This window comes from Tenrec ecaudatus, chromosome 3 (assembly GCF_050624435.1).
Source record: "Tenrec ecaudatus isolate mTenEca1 chromosome 3, mTenEca1.hap1, whole genome shotgun sequence".
In the NCBI taxonomy this organism is placed as follows: Eukaryota; Metazoa; Chordata; class Mammalia; order Afrosoricida; family Tenrecidae; genus Tenrec; species Tenrec ecaudatus.
Genome location: NC_134532.1, coordinates 156,028,600 through 156,046,062, shown reverse-complemented (window position 1 = coordinate 156,046,062; position 17,463 = coordinate 156,028,600).

Here is a 17,463-nt window from a genome sequence, read left to right as displayed (position 1 = left end):
CACTTTTCTGTTGTCCATCCCCCAGGATGGAGGTTATATGTAGATCCCTGTAATCGGTTCCCCCTCTTTACTTCACCCACCCTCCACCCTCCCAGTATTGCCACTCTCCCCATTGGTCTTGAAGGGATCACCATCTGGGATTCCCTGTTTCCAGTTCCTATCTGTACCAGTGTACATCCTCTGGTCTAGCCAGATTTGTAAGGTAGAATTGGGATCATGATAGTGGGGCAGAAAGGAAGCATTTAGCAACTAGAGGAAAGTTGTATGTTTCATCATTGCTACACTGCACTATGGCTCGTCTCTTCCCCATGACCCTTCCGTAAGGGGATGTCCAATTGACGACAGATGGGCTTTGGATCTCCTCTCTGCACTCCCCCTCATTCACAATGATATGATTTTTTTGTTCTGATGATGACTGATACCTGATCCCTTCGACACCTTGTGATCACACAGGGTGGTGTGCTTCTTCCATGTGGGCTTTGTTGCTTCAGAGTTAGATGGCTGCTTGTTTACCTTCAAGCCTTTAAGAGCCCAGATGCTATGTCTTTTGATAGCCGGGCAACATCAGCTGTCTTCACCACATTTGCTTATGCACCCACTTTGTCTTCAGCAATTGTGTCGGGAAGGTGAGCATCATGGAATGCCAGTTTAATAGAACAAAATATTCTTGCATTGAGGGAGTACTTGAGTTGAGGCTCAATGTCCATCTGCTACCTTAATACTAAACCTATACATGTATGCATATATATCTATTTCCACATTCTCATATATAAATATATTTACATATGTACATGCCTTTACTTAGACCTAGCTCTTTCCTCTATTTCCTTTTACTTTCCTCTTTTTCCACTAGGATACTCTGCCTTCATTTAGGTTTCAGTAATTCCTCTCGATTACATTACCCTTGGTCATGCCCTACCAAGCCTCTTACACCCTCCTCACCACCAATTTGGATCACTTATTGTTCCCTTGTCCCTGGGTTTGTTAACACCACTTCATTTCCACCCATCACCCCCCCTCTCTCTGCCCCCCTAGAACTGTTCATCCCGTTGTCTTCTCCTCCAGATTGTTCATCCAGCCTATCTTGTTTAGACAGGCCTGCAGAGATAATAACATGCACAAAAACAAGACAGAGCAAAACAACAAAACCAATGACAAATAAAAGAAAAGCCTATAAATAGTTCAAGGTCTGTTTGTTGACCTTTAGGAGTGTTTTCCAATCGAGTCTGATGGAGTGCCACGCCCTAACCCCAAAATCTATTTTTGGTGTCCCCGAGGACTTCATTGCTTTGCTCCCTTTGCTGCTCTGTTGCACGCTCTTGGCATTTTGCACCAGTGTGGTTGGGTCAGATCGGGCACAATTCCCACACTGTGCCTCCAGTGTTGTCCCTCAAAATACTATGGGTCAGTGAGGGACGTTGTGTCTTCTGGTGGTGCCAGCCCTGTGGTCCTCTCTGTGCATTGGCTGCTCTGATCAGAAATATTGTCCTCAGGCTTGATGGGCTACTGTGTGTTCCACACCCTCTCCTTCCCTCTCCATTTGCTCTTGTGTTCTCTAATCAGACATGCCCCTCTCCCTGAGCTGTAGCTTCAGCGCTGTCCTCTGAAGTGAATTCTGCTGGGGAGAGGGGTCTGTCCACAGAGGCGTCGGATTGGCGTCGGTCCCTCAGACCTCTCCATTGGTTCCCTGCTTCATGCCGGTATGTTGCTATCATGTATTGGCACACCGGGTTGAAGTCTGGCCCCTCTCTCCCTCTCCTGTGGAAATATAAATGATACCCTCCCCTAGTGTGGGTTATGCCCTGTTCCCCCACTATCTGTCTCTTTTTTTTTCTTTTTCCTCTCCTTTTTAGTTGGCTACCATATGTATCCCTGGATGGGTCTGGCCCTTGCCTTTTTATTAGGACCTCACCTCAGGAAAGAGTGTATACAGCAGCTTTTTCCCTAAGCTCCTTTTGCATTTTTAAGCTTACCTCAGTGGACTCATGTTGTACTTGTCCTTTTGTGCGTGGCTTACTTTGCTTAGCATAATTTCGTCCAGTTCTTCCCATGTGGCAATGTGCTTCGTGTGTTCATTACTGCTTTTTAGGGATGTGTAGTACTCCATTGTATTTATGTACAATCATTTTTAATCCATTAGTCCATCGATGGAAATTTAGGTTGTTTCCAACTCCTTGCAATTGTGAACTGTGCCGCAATGAAATTGGAGCACAGATGTCTGGCCCTCCTTTGTTTCGTGCCTCTTCTGGGTATATGCCCAGTAGGGGGATTGCTGGGTCATATGGTAGCTCGATTTCTGTCTGTTTTAGATATTGCCAAATCTATTTCCATAGTGGCTATACAAACCTGCAGGTCCACCAGCACTGGACAAGAGTTCCCATCTCCCCACAGCTGCACCAGCACTTGTTACTTTCTGATTTTTTGAATTGGGCTATCTTTGAGGGAGTTACATGGTATCGCTTAGTTGTTTTAATTTGTATTTCTCTTATGACTAATGATCTGAAACATTTTCTCAGATGTCTATTGGCAACTCAGATTTCTGCCTTTGTGAAATTTCTGTTCAGGTCCTTTGCCCACCTCCTCAGTGGGAAATTAATTTTTTCTTTTTGGAAGCTAGCAGGATATTGTAGATTTTAGTAATAAGGCCTTTGTCTGATGTGTCATTACTGAAGATGTTTTCCCAGTCTGGGGGCTCTCTTATTACTCTCTTGGTGAATTATTTCGATGTACACAGGTGTTTTATCTTCAGTGTATCCCACTTGTCAATTTGTGACTCATCTGTATTTGTCCTTTCCTATTTCCAACAGCCAAATTCTCAGGTTTGTGTCAGTTCCCTCATTAATGGTCCTAATGGTTTGCGGTTTTGCCTCAAGGTCTATGATCCACCTTGAGTTTATTCTTGTACATGGAGTGAGGTAAGGATCTTGCTTCATTTTCTGTAGGTAGATATCCATTTTTTCCAGCATCACTTTTTGAAGAGGACATCTGCTTCCCATTGGATATGTTTTGGGACCCTTATCAAAGATCAGTTGTGTGTATGCTGATGATTTTATTTCTAAGTTTTCAGTCCCTTTCCATTGGTTTGAGTATCTGTCATTGTACCAATACCACGTGGTTTTGACCACTATGGCTGTACAATATGTGCTAAAGTCAGGTAAAGCAAGCCCTCCCACTCTGTCCTTCTTTTTGAAGAGTTCTCTGCTAATTCTGGACTTCTTCCCTCTCCATATGAGGTTGGTAATCAGTTTTTCCAATTATTTGAAAAAAGATGATGGTATTTGTATCGGGATTGCATTAAACATATATAGTGCCTTGGGCAAAACTGACATCTTTACTATATTTTGTCTTCTGATCCACAAGCATGGGATATTATGCCATTTGTTGAGGTAACTCTTGCTTACTTGTAATAGTGTTCTGTAATTTTCCTCGACAAATTTTTTTCTATTTTTTTAGTCAGGTATATCCCTAGATATTTCTATTTGTGCTGGCTATTGTGAGGGTTTTACCTTTTTAATTCCCTCTTCTGCGGTCTTGTCCAATGTGTATAGCAGTCTGGTAGATTCCTGTTTGTTGATCTTGTACCTGCCAGTCACCAATATTCCTCTATTGCTTCCAGTACTCCTCTTGTGGAGCTTTTGGGATTTTCCATATATAAAACCACATCATCTACGAATGATGTTCACAGTTTCACCTCTTCCTTCCCCAGGCGAATACCTTTGATGTCTTTTCTTTGTCTTATGCTGTTAGCTAAAACCTCCGGTACAATGTTTAAATAAGAGTGAGGACAAGGAGCAACCTTGTCTGGTTGCCTTTTTCAGTGGGATTGTGTTAGTCTTTTCTCCATTGACTACCACTTTGGCTGTTGGATTTTTCAAATATAGCTTGTGTTGTCTTGAGGAATTTTCCTTCCATCCTATCTTCTTGAGTGTCTTAAACAGGAAGTGGTGTTGGATGTTGTCAGATGCTTTCTCCACATCTATCAATATTATCATGTGGTTCTTATCATTATTCATATCAATGTGGCGAATGATACTAATGGTTTCATATGTTGAGCCATCCCTGCATCCCTGGTATGACTCCCACTTGGTCATGGGAGATTATTTGTTTTATATACTTTTGTATTCTATTGGCCAGTATTTTGTTAAGGATTTTTGCATCAGTGTTCATTAGGGAAATTGGTCTGTAGTTCTCAATTCTTTTGGTATCCTTGCCCAGTTTAGGTATCAGAGTTATACTAGCTTCATAGACAAAGTTCAGAAGTGTGCCATCTTTTTTTAAGTTCTGGAAGAATCTGTGTAGGATTGGTGTCTGTTCTTCCCTGAATGCTTGGTAGAATTCTCCTGTGAAGTCCTTTGGCCCGGGGATTTTTTTATTGGTAATCCCTTGATAACATTGTCAATTTCTTCTATTGCTATGGGTCTGTTGAGGTTCTTGACACCCATCTGGGATAGTGTGGGGAGGGATTGATAGTTCAAGAATTTTGTCCATGTTTTCCAAGTTATTGGATTCATTGGAGTAAAGGCCTTCGTAGTATTGTGTAATTATACTTTTGATTTTATTAGGGTCCTTTGTAATGTCCCGTTTCATCCCTCATCCTTGCTATTGAAATTTGTTCCTTCTTTTCTTTGCTTAGATTTGTCAAAGGTCTGTCGATTCTGTCAGTCCTTTCAAGGAACCAACTTTAAGCTGCATTAATTTTTTTCCATAGTTTTCTTATTTTCCCTCTCATGAATCTCAACCCTGATGTTTATTATTTCTTTTATTTTGCTATTAGTAGGATTGTCCTGTTGACTCTGCTCTAATTGCTGGAAGTTTTGTGTCAACATATCAATCATAGGTTTATCCTCCTTTTTCATGTGTGCATGTATTACTATCAAATTTCCTCTGATAACTTTTCTTTACTGTGTCCCCAAAATTTTGGCACATCGTATTCTCAATCTCATTGCTTTCTAGAAATTTCCTGATTTCATCTCTGATATGGGACAATACTCACTCCTTTTGCAATAGAGAGTTATTCATCCTCAAATTGTTTTCCAGCATTATGGCATAGTGGTCAAAGAGAAAAGTCTGTGTGGTCTCGATGTGCTTGAATTTACACAGATTCAACTTATGTCCCATCATGTAGTCTGTCTTCAAATATGTGCCATGTGAGCTTGAAAAGAATGTGATGATTTTTTTTTTTTTTGCATTTGGGTGGAGAAAATACCTATCAGGTCAAGTTGTCTAATTGTAATGTTTAGATCTGTAGCCTCCTTGTTAAGAATCATTCCCTGTGAGCTATCTGTCTCAGATAGTGGTGTATTAAAGTTACCTACTATAATTGTTGAGCCTGTAATTTCTCTTTTCATCTTTTGGAGTGTTAGATTAATTTTGTGGGTCTCTCACTGGGCATGTCTATATGTAATACTAACTGGTTCCTTGTTCCCTTGAACATTATATTATGCTCTTGTTATGACTTGCACCTTGAGATGTTTTGTCAAAAATTAGGATGGCAACAACTGCTGTTTTTGAATTGCCATTTGCTTGTTAAATTTTTCTCCAGCCTTGGATTCTCAGCCTATTTTTGTCTGTAGTCTTGAGCTATGTCTCCTCTAGACAGAAAATTGATGGGTTGTGTTTAATAAACCATTCTGCAAGCCTCTTGCTTTTAATGCCTGAGTTCAATCCATTGTTATTCAGGGTTATTGCATCCATCTATGGTCTCTGTGTTGTCATCTTGTACCTTTTGTGTAGGGTGTTTTCCTCCCTTTCTTATCTATGTGATATGTGTGTTTGTGGTTCACTCTTGACTTCATTCCACCCTTAAATAAATGCTACCTTGGGGCCTGCTTTCTCTTTGTTGCCCTCCGGTAGGGTTGTTCTATGTGGAAGTCTCTCATCTGTGCTCAGTGAGTGCTATTCTTCTGCCAAGCCTGGGTCTGCAAGGATCTTTTGTTGGTCTGGACTTCTTTTAATGTATTCTTTTTGCTTTTCCTTGTCTGGGAAGACTCTTATTTCTCCATCTATCTTTATAGATAATTTGACTGGATAGAGTATGCTTGGGTTTGCATTATTTTCCTTCAATCTTTGGAATATGTTACTCCTCTCTCTCCTCTTCTTCTTATTGTCCACTGATGGGTCTGAGTATATTCTTATTTGGGTACCTTTATATGTGACTGCTTGTTTTTCCCTAGATGCTCTCATGATTTTCTCCTTTTCCTCAAAGTTGGAGAGTTTAATTCTTATATGCCTTGGTGAATTATTCTTGGGATTCAGTCTAGTTGTTGTTCTTTCACCCTCCTGAATGGTTGCTTGGCTTTCCTTCATTAAGCTGGGTAAGTTTTCTTCCAAGAATTTCCTCACTATTTTTGACTTTGCTGTGTCTTCCTCCAGTAATCCAATTATTATGATGTTGTTCCTCTTCATAGCATCAGACATATCTCTCAGATTTTCTTCAGCTTCTCTGATGATCTTATTTGACTTTTTTCACGTTTGTTAAAGTCTGCTTCACTGTCCTCTAAGTCACTGGTGCTGTTCTCTGCTTCCTGCAGTCAGTTGGCGAAGTGTGTGAAATTGCTACTGGGTTTTGTTATCTCATCCCTTAGGTATTGTACTTCCCATTGTTGTATACTCTTTATCTCCTCTATCGTTTCATCATTTTTCTTTGCTTCCCTCATATCCATGCTGCATTCCAAAGATTTCTTTCTGTGGCAGATCAATGTCTGCTTCTACTATGCATGTCATTGGGTTCAGGACTTCTTCCAACATTGCCTTTTGCTTCTCCTGCTTTTTCATTGAGGTCATTGGGGATGATTGCTGCTTACATTGTGTTGTTTTAGAGGATCGTGGTGCCATTTTTCAAAGATTTGAAGAGCATGGGGCTCTCTCGGAGATTTGTAGGAATGCTTCTTAGAACAGCTTGTACTAATTTCCCTATGGTATTGGGCTACTGCTTTATCCTCAAGTGGCTTCACTTTCCCTTAGCCAATCAGTAAAATCTGCTATTTGGAGGCAAGGTTTGATGGTCCTCTTAAGGGATACTTGTTGGGTGGTTGTGGACCCACGAGGATGATGCTGTATTGGATGATCTCACAGAAAGCTGTGGTGGTGTGGCCCACGGTGACTTGGAGGGCCTGCTGTGGTTCCTGCTGCAACAGGAGTGATGCAGAAGACAGCTGGGTGTGCCTGCTTTGGTGGAGTGCATCATGATGGTAGGCGGAATTTCCCTAGTCAGCTAGATCGCTGTGGAGGTCAGCACCACAGCAGCAAGGAGTTCTAAAGAGTGTTAGTGGAGCTACCTTAGGTCATGTGAGACACTATGGCAGGTGTGAAGAAGTTCATTCAGACACTTGGGACCACAAAATCTGAGCAGGGTTTCCCCAGCCACATGGAACACTGTGGAAGGCAGGTAGAGGTTCCCGGAGCCAAGTGAAGCACCACAAATGGCAGGTAGCAGTTTCCAAATTGGCCTTGGAGGGAAGGCATGAGTTCCCCTGTGGAGGAAGGTGGGCAGCCTTGCCCCAGTCTCGTGCTTTGCTGCAGAGAACAGAGCTCTCCAAGCAGGATGGAGGGCAAGCATAATTGCCCTAGGCTAAGGAGAGTGACCTAGATGTCGGCAGTGACACAAGTGAGGAAAGAGAAGAGAAAAAATCTGAGCCCACTGAGAAGAGAGAAAAACAAAAGTAAAGATACAGCTGAGCCCCAATCACCTGAATGTGTGGCTGGAGGGGTTTAAACCCTGCCCAGAGGCCCCAGTCAGCTCTGGCTGTGTAGAAGGAAAGGCTTTAGGCCAGCAAAAGAAACACGGCTCTGGTCAAGGCTGTGGTAGAGTTAAGGTTAAGCCTTAGCTGGCCTCCACAGCATTAAGTCAAAAGCCCACAGCTCCTCAAAACCTAGTAGATCTGTGCTACTTATATTTATTATGCTCCTCCTATGACCCGGCAGCATGGAATTTCCCTTTCAGTTGGTCTCCTGTGTTGATTTCTGTGAAGTCCCTCTGGTATGTGTTATTTGGTCATCATCTTGCCAGAAGTCCTCTGCCTTGAATTTAACTGAACCAACAGACAGCCTTGGAAGCTCAGTATTGTTTTAATTGGACTCTTTTTAAGCCATCCTAATGAGTCTAAGGAGCTCTGGTCGCCTAGTAGTTTGCAGACTGGACTGCTGACCATAATGTCAACAGTTCAAAACCACCATTTACTTCATGTGAAAATTTGAGGCTTTCACTTGCAGTAAAAAGTTACAGTTTCAGATACCCATGGGGGAAGTTCTACTCTGTCTTATAAGTCACTATAAGATTTTCTGGCAGACTTCAACCTTGTGTTCCAAGTTGTGAATGCAGCATGCTGGCGTGGAATAGGGAGCCAGTGGTGAGGTCTGAGGGGCCGGCCCCAATCCCAACTACTGCGTGGACACCTGCGCCTCCATGGCAGAAGAATTTACTTCAAAGGACACCACTGAATCTGCAGCTTTGGGAGGGGGACATAACTGATCAGAATACACGGGAGCAGATGAATGGGGAGGAGGAGAGAGTGAGCACATGGTGGCCCACCAGGTCTTGAGGATGATGTCCCCAATTAGAGCAGTCAGTCTACAAAGAGGATGACATGGTCAGTCCCACTATGAGACATGACATCACTCACTGACCCATAGCTCTACAGGGGACCACACCGGAAACACAATGTGGGAATTGTGCCCAATCTAATCCCGCCACACTGAGGCAAAACACTAAGGGGAGTGCAACAAAACAGCAAGGGAATGGAGCCGCAAGGTCCCCAGGGAATGCTGAAGGTGGACTTTGCGGCCAGGGTATAGTGCCCCCAACAGATTGCACTGGAAAACACTCCTTAGGGGTAACAAACAGTCCTTGAACTAACTACAAGTTTTTCTTTCTTATTGTGCTTTGGTTTGGTTTTTTTGTCATTCGTTTGTTATTGTTGTTGTTTTGTTGTATATTGTTGCTTGATTTTGCCCTTTCTTGTTTTTGTGTTTGTTATCATCTCCGCAGTTCTGTCTAAATAAGATGATAGTGTGTGATCAAGAGTAATGCAACCAAGAGGAATTACTGAAACCCAAGTGAAGATTGAGCATGATAGTGGGACAAGAGGAAAATCAAAGGAAAGAGAGGAAAGAGCTAGGAGGGCATTTATAGAGGTCTAAATAAAGGTATATACATATGGAAATATATTTATATATGAGGATGGGGAAATAGATTTATGTGTATATATTTATAGGTTTATTATTAAGATAGCAGAAGGACATTGAGCCTCCACTCAAGTACTCCCTCAATGCAAGAATACTTTCTTCTATTAAATTGGCATTCTATGATGCTTACCTTCCTGATTGTCAAAGGGATCAGGTATCAAGCATCATCAGAACAAAAAATTATATCATAGTTAATGAGGCGGGGAGTGTGGAGTGGAGACCCAAAGCCCATTTGTAGGCCATTGGACATCCCCTTACAGAAGGGTTCAGGGAGGAGACGAGCCAGTCAGAGTGTGATGTAGCAATGATGAAACATACAACTTTCCTCTAGTTCCTAAACGCTTTCTCCTCCCCCACTATCATGATCCCAATTCTACCTTACAAATCTGGCTAGACCAGAGGATGTGCACTGGTACAGATAGGAATTGGAAACACAGGGAATCCAGGGTGGATGATCCCTTCAGGACCAGTGGTGTGAGTGGCGATACTGGGAGGGTGGAGGGAGGTTGGGTTGGAAAGGGGGAACTGATTACAAGTGTCTACATATAACCTTCTCCCTGTGGAATGAACAACAGAAAAGTGGGTGAAGAGAGACGTCAGACAGAGCAAGATATGACAAAATAATAATTTATAAATTATTAATGGTTCATGATGGAGGGGGGATTGGGGAGGGAGGAGTAAAAATGAGGAGCTGATGCCTGGCTTTAGGTGGAAAGCAAATATTTTGAGAATGATGAGGGCAATGAATGTACAAAAGTACTTTACACAATTGATGTACGTATGGATTGTGATAAGAGTTGTATGAGCCCCTAATAAAATGTTAAAAATGAAAAGGAAAGAAAAACAGCACAAAAAGAAGGATATTATTGCAATGAATAAAATGAGTTCATGATATCCTGAAACATAGTTTCTGGTTTGTTATAGAAAATGTCGATATTTTAATCTAACTCGCAAAATGAAACATAGTCTTGAACCTCAAATGTAACATCTCCTAATTTTTAGGGAAATAAGTGTAGGAATCCGTGGCTTACTGCTACCTTTATAATTCTATATTATTCGCTTGAAATCGTTTTCTGTAGGTATTAATTTTTTATTTAAGTATTAAATAAAAGATTTGCTGGCACTGTGTTTGTTTGTTTGTTTAAGTCTAAGGTAAGTGTATTTCTGAGAGAAGAACTTGTATGCAGCCATCCACGGCTGGCAGAGACATGTTAAACACATTTTGTTTTAAATTAGCCCATCTATCAATTGAAACTCTAGTAGCAATATGTTGTTACTTACCTTCATACACCTAAGGAAAGAACCCTTATTTTACAATGGTTAAAGTGTACCAGCTTCTTCTCATTGGAAGAAAGATATGGCAGTCAGTGTGTTTAAAGATTGACAGCCTTAGAAATCCTATGGGTTAGTTTTTCTCTGTTATCAATCAAAATTGACCTGATAGCTGAAATAGTCTTGACTGACAAGAGAAAAAAATTCATAGACACACATATGTGTTTAAGAGAAGCTTTATAACAAGTAATTGTATATTAAGAAAACATCCCAGCCCCATCCAGATCAAGTCAAAAAGTCCAATATTAGTTCACATATCTGGTACCAATCTATAAATTCCTCTTCAGACTCACTACATTTAATGACACCAAATGGGTGGAAAGTCTTATGGATTCAGTGGCGAATAATCAAATTCCAATTCCTGTGATGTGACCTTATTTGCAAATAGCATTTTTCATTAAATATATTTCCAAAAATGCTATTTGCAAATAAGGTCACATCACAGGGATTGGGATTTCACTATTTAGTTTGAAAGGATATAATTCAACCTATAACAAGAATTTAAAATGTTACCAACAGACATATAATATTTTTTTGGAAATTTATTCAAGCCATTGTTGCATATTTTTTTATAAAATACCTATATTTTTTAACCTGACCACATTACACATTAATGCCATAGTTGTCTTAAGGATTGAATTAACCAAGGTAAAAGCAATGTATTTCAGTAGCAAAAGTAGTGGGCTAAGAAGAGAAACACAATTTGACTACAAAAAGCTCATGAATATTGGAATTCAAAACATGGAATTTTTCCATCCATGAAGTTTTGAAGTTCTCTAATAAAACCCAATTTTATTTTAGGTTCCATTGATGACTCGCAAAGATGATATATGCATGTTGAAGCCTATGGTCTATGTAGCTACCTGACTTTATAAGCTCTGCCCAATCAAAATGAACGAAACCAAGAAATAAGGAGTAGAAGTGGTGACAGACAGGAAAAATTTCTGATAGGAAAATGAAATGAAAGAGTAGATTCAGAAAACCCCTGGATTCAGACAATGAAACTCTGGGCATTCCTTCTAGTTCTACCACTTATTTGCTAGTGACTATGATGGCTGAGAAGAAGACCTGGTGGTGCACCTTCTGCACCAGAGGAGAAAGATAAAGCAGCCTGCTTCTGTAAAGATTTCATCTCAGAAACTCTAGGGGGAAGTCCTACTCAGTCCTAGTAGGTTCTCTATAAGTTAGAATTGATTCAACAGTAGTGTATGTATTTGGATCAGTAATTCATTCACTGTCATTGAGTCAATGCCTATTCACAGAGACCCTAGAAGCCATAGTACTGCCTCTGTGAGTTTCTGAAACTCAAAGTCCTTATGGGTGTAGAAAACCCAGTCTTTTCCCCACTGTATTTGGATGGGTGATGATTGGTTTTATGTGTCAACTTAGCTAGGCTGTAGGACACAGTTGTTTCAGTTGTTTCCTCAAACACTAGATAACATATATATTTTTAATGTGAATAACATTTACAATCAATTTACTATTTGTAAATGAGATTATCTTCTATACTGTGTCATACCTCACCCAGTTGAAAGCCTTGAGAGGAAAAAACAACACAAAATTAATGTTTCTTAAGGAAAAGGAAATTCTTCATAAACACTATAACTTAGATATTCTGCTTCTTTGTAGCCTACTACCTGGCCTATGGTGGCACAATAATTAAGTGTGCAACTGTCACAAAAAGGTTGGCAATTCAAGCACACCAGCTGCTCCCTGGGATGGCAGGAATTTTGCTTCCATAAATAGCACAACCTTTGCCTCTGCTGATGACATGTACAAAGTACAGGAGATCAAGTCTTGACATCCTTGTTTTTGTCTGTACTTCTTGCAGGACAGATGTTCTGGCAGCCCATGGTATAATCAATATTCTTCACTAACCCAATAATACACATGCATCCATTCTTCTTCTTTGGCCTTCCTTCTCCATTGCCATATAATTACAATACATAAATGTAGTCATTCCTCTACTTCATACCCATCTTGGAAAAAATATTTCAAAAATGTGTTTGTAGAATGGCCTCAATCCAGTTGGTCTAAGAATACTTGCAATCTAAATGAGAGAATTCAATATGATAATGTTTCTACTTCATGAAACTTGTCTGACACTCAGATTACATGACAGACAAGACAAGCCTGCCAATATCATCTCAGATGTTTGACGGAGGGTAAAAGGAGGAAATGATAGGGACATGATCTAAATAAAAGACTCTTTTTTCCCCTCAGAAAATAGATGATCCAGCAGAGAATAAAACTGAAGCTGTTAATAAAGAAGGTAGATAAGACTTCTAGATAAACTGAATGCATAAGTACTGGCAATTGGAAAAGAATGCAAGCCCGATGTCAGAACAGAAGGCAGACGATAACCCAAGGGAGCTGAACCTAGCAAACAGGAGATTTCAGAGAGATTCCGGGAAAGGAACTGCAGGTTAGAACCATTGCTCAGTTCAATTCAATAAACTCAACAAATGTGAATTGAGAGCCTGCTTTATGCCAGGTCGTGTTCTTGCAGTAAAATGAGTTACTTAAAAATATACCCTTTTGCTCATGGAGCATTTTAGTAAGGACAGATAATTTTGGGTTTTTTAGGTCATAAGCATGGGGAATCTATATTGATCAGAAGCCTTTTCATAACCATTTTGTCTTTTTTATTGTTTTATTGGGGGCTCATACAGCTCTTATCACAATCCATACATGCATCCACTGTATCAAGCACATTTGTACATTTGTTGTCATCATTTTCAAAACATTTTCTTTTTACTTGAGCCCTTGGTATCAGTTCCTCATTTCCCCCCCCTCTCTCCTTACCCCACCAAGCCTCCCTCATGAACCCTTGATAATTTATAAATTAGTAGTTTTTCATGTCTTGTACTAACAGAGGTCTCCCTTTTCCCACTTTTCTGTTGTCCATCCCCTGGAGGGCGTGTTATATGTAGTGCCGGTGATTAGACCAGCTATCCCGCATCAAGCTGGGTTCGAAATGAGGCGTGCGGATGAAAGGAAAAGAAAGAGATATGTACAAAGCATGGGATCCGGAGGACTTCAATCTGATGGACTGAAGTCTCCTGTATATTTGAAGTTTGGTTTTTATACTCTTCTTACATAAGGGAATTGATTACAAAACAAACATCAAAGAACTTAAACAGTCCTAAACTCTTATCTATGCAAATGTTACTTAACTAGTCACAGTTTCTTAACCTTAGCATAATAAAAGCACTAGGTTTAAAGACAATCACACAGATATGCAGGATTCAAGAGAGCCTTAAAGAGATCGTAAATAACTGAGTTAGCTCTCAATGTTTTTAGCAGCAAAGTCACAAATAACATTCATTTTGCAATGCTTTTGTCTGCAGAGACACAGAGGCACAGGGGACTAAATAGTCACCCATTAGTAAACACCTTGATCAGCTGGATGCTTCCTACAATGTAGATCATTGTGATTGGTTCCTTCTTTCTTCCCCCCTCCCCACCTTCCCCTTACTCTCCTGGTATCCCTACTCTCATTATTGGTCCTGAGGAGTTTATCTGTCCAGGATTCCCTTTGTTTCCATATCTTATCTGTATCCATGTACATGCTCTGGTCTGGTTGGATTTTTAAGGTAGAATTTGGATCATGATAGTGGGGGGCAGAAGCATTAAAGAACTAGAGGAAAGTTGCATGTTTCATCAGTACTATACTGCACCATAACTGGCTTGTCTCATCCACTCCGCACTCCCCATTCACATTGATATGATTTTTTGTTTTGGGTGTTAGATGCCTGATATCTGATCCCACTGACACCTTGTGATCACACAGGTTGGTGTGCTTTCTCTATGTGGACTTTGTTGCTTCTCAGTTAGATGGCCACTTGTCTGTCTCCAAGCTTTTAAGACTCCAGACACTATATATTTTGGTAGCCAGACACCATCAGCTTTTTTCACCACATTTGCTATGCACTCATTTTGTTTTCAGCAATCAGGACAGATAATTTTTAGGTAGGCAAATTATATATTAATGTAAAAGTGGTAAGTGCTATTAGGATCAATAAAGTATGAAAAGATTAACTGAGTGGGATGGAGGAGGTCACAATTATTTTTAAAGGTAGTCAGGAAAGACATCAAATGGAAAATGGCATTTGAGCAAAAACTTAATTTATGCATGGAGACCAAACGTCTCTGCAAAATTCATTCAATCTGACTGTTTCTTCCACTAGCAGAGTTTTACCTCTGATGAAATGGTGTGGGGCTCCTTCTGACCTCTTCTGTCATCACAAGAATCCAACTCTATACCAACCCAGAGCTGATTGCCACAAGGCAGACTCCAGACATACCTTCCATCCTTCTTTATCACATTCTGACACCAATCCAGGGTATTCCACGTTTCTGCTGGGTTTGATAATTCATTGCAATGGTCACATATTGAACTCATGGACAATGCTCTCAATTTATAGGGAAGCTAATAGAGAACCAAAAGTCAGAATAAAAAATATTAAGGCTATGGTACTCCTGTCCATAGCACCACTTCTTTTCAGCCATCCCAACACCCATATGTCTCTCTCTAGTCCTCAGCTTTTCAACCACATAGACCCTTGGCCTCTGCCTTGACACATGAGCCAGAAAACTTGCTGCTCCACCCAATGGTCTCAGTGCTGCTCTTCTCCTCTGCCTGTGGTCTCAGCATTGCTTCTCTCTTCTGTCTCATGATGTTGGTGCTATGGCCTCTGCTGCTCATGCCACTTAAGACAGGGATCTTGCACATTTTGCTGGTGACTCTTCTTCCTTGATAGTCACAGTATTCTCTCCTGCTGTTTCTAGAATGTCTCACTCTCATATATACAGTGGAATGGTAAAATTGACCAATCCCTCTATTAGTGTTTCATACACCTTATTTGCATAGTAGCACCCAATCATTAGGTTATCCTGGTGGCATAGTGGTAGGCAGTTAGAAACCACTAGCTGCTCCACAGGATTAAGATGAGGCTTTCTACTTTATAAAGAGTTAGTCTTGATAACCCATAGGGGCAGTTCTACCTTTTCCTATAGGACCTATGAGTCAGAATCAACTCAATGGCAGAGAGTGTAAGAGTGACCTAATCATTTAGTGGAATTTACAAAGACTCAGACAGAGGATTCACATCTAAGTAGTGTCACTTCACTTCATCCTCACAGACTTAAGAGGAAAAAACTATGAAAAAAACTGAGGTTTCTCTTCTTCATGTTGATGTTTCAGGTGTTACGGGGTTTGATCTTTCCTTTGAGTGTACAATCACTCCTGGTTGAGACTATCAGCAGAGCAATGGCTAGTATAAAATTATCTAAATGGGCACTGGAAACAAGTCTCAACAGGACCATGCTCATCATTAACTTTACCAACCAGCCAACTCACTTCAGTGGATTTGATAGTGACTCATAGCAATCCTGTAGCACAGGATAGAGCTGCCCCTCTGAGTTTCGGAGACTGTAGTAACTACTTATGGGAATAGAAAGCCCAGTCTTTCTCCTGAGCGCTGGCAGGTGGTTTCGAACTGCTGACTTTGAAAATCACAGCCCAACATATAACGGCTACACCATTACCTCTCCTTCGTTAACGTAAAGGAGGGAAGCAAAATCTCAACAGCAAAACATACAAAAGTCAATTTTAGTGATGGAAGTTGAGAGGTTATGTTAGTCTGGCTAGACTAGAGAAACAAATTCATAGAGACACTCATATGTGTATAAGAAAGAGCTTTATATACAAGAGCAATTGAATATTGAGAAAACATCCCAGCCCAGTCAAGATCAAGTCCATAAGTCCGATATTAGCCCACATGTCCAATGCCATGTATAAAGTCCTCTTCAGACTCATGAAACACATGTAATGATGCCAAATGCAGGAAGTTCACAGGCCAGTGGGTGGGAAGCCTTGTGAATCCAGTGGTGGTGTAAGCACCTCAGCATTGGCAGGAGTCTCCACCTGGTTTCTCCGGCTCCAAAAGCCTCCAGAAGTCTGTCTGCATCAGCCTCTCTCCATGTGCCTTTTTCATAAGGATGTCTCACAGGAAGAGAAGAGTGTCTTCCGCCTCTAAGAAGTTCCCAGGATCCTCAGAAGAAGGTCATGCCCACACAGAGGCCTCATTGGCTATTTCCTGATTGACGTGCTAGACTTCACTCCTACACCCTTAAACCTCAAATTGACACCAGATTATGTAACTACCATATATATACTCACATACACACAGGATGAAATTATGCTTTTACCCAAGATTCATCTGTCATCAACATTCTCATGTTCCCTTTTTAATATACCAGATTCAGAAACTATTGAGAAATCTGATAGACATCGAATGGTAAAGTGAAATTATTTGTAATGGTTCTTTTTATCTTTCTATCTTCCACAAAATGATTAGGTGGCCTATGCAAATAAGGTGTGTGAAGTGCTCATTGAGACGATTAATCAGTTTTGCCATTCTGATGACAAGTTAGCTAGCTCAGAAGCAAAAAAGGGAATTCCATGACCAGTAGGAATGAACATCCACCAGCAGAGCTTGACTAAGAATCCTGCCTGAAGTGGTAGAGACAGCTGAGGCACCAGAAACTGCAGCACTGGGACTCTGAAACACCACAGAGGAGTGTAGGGAACTGCGTGCCTCCCTACCCTGGATTTAACCAATGAATTTACTCTCAGTTTCCTGCCTTACAAACTGCCCTTTGATTTTACTGCCCTTTGCTTTATTTCCTGCCAGAGGGTGGCTGCCTTGACCTTTGCTAGGATTGGTGCTCTTTCACTAGCAGCTGCTATGTTCATTAGTCAATACATGACTGATGGCATCTCCCCCCAGGCTCTCCAGGTATGCTTCATTAGCATACTTACCTGTTTGCCTTATTTGGAGATACACGATTATTGGCTACCTCAGCTGTACCTTATTTTACATGTGACGTAATGGTGCCAGCCCTTCGTTGGCTATTTAAGCCTCTGCTCTCAACTCAATAAAT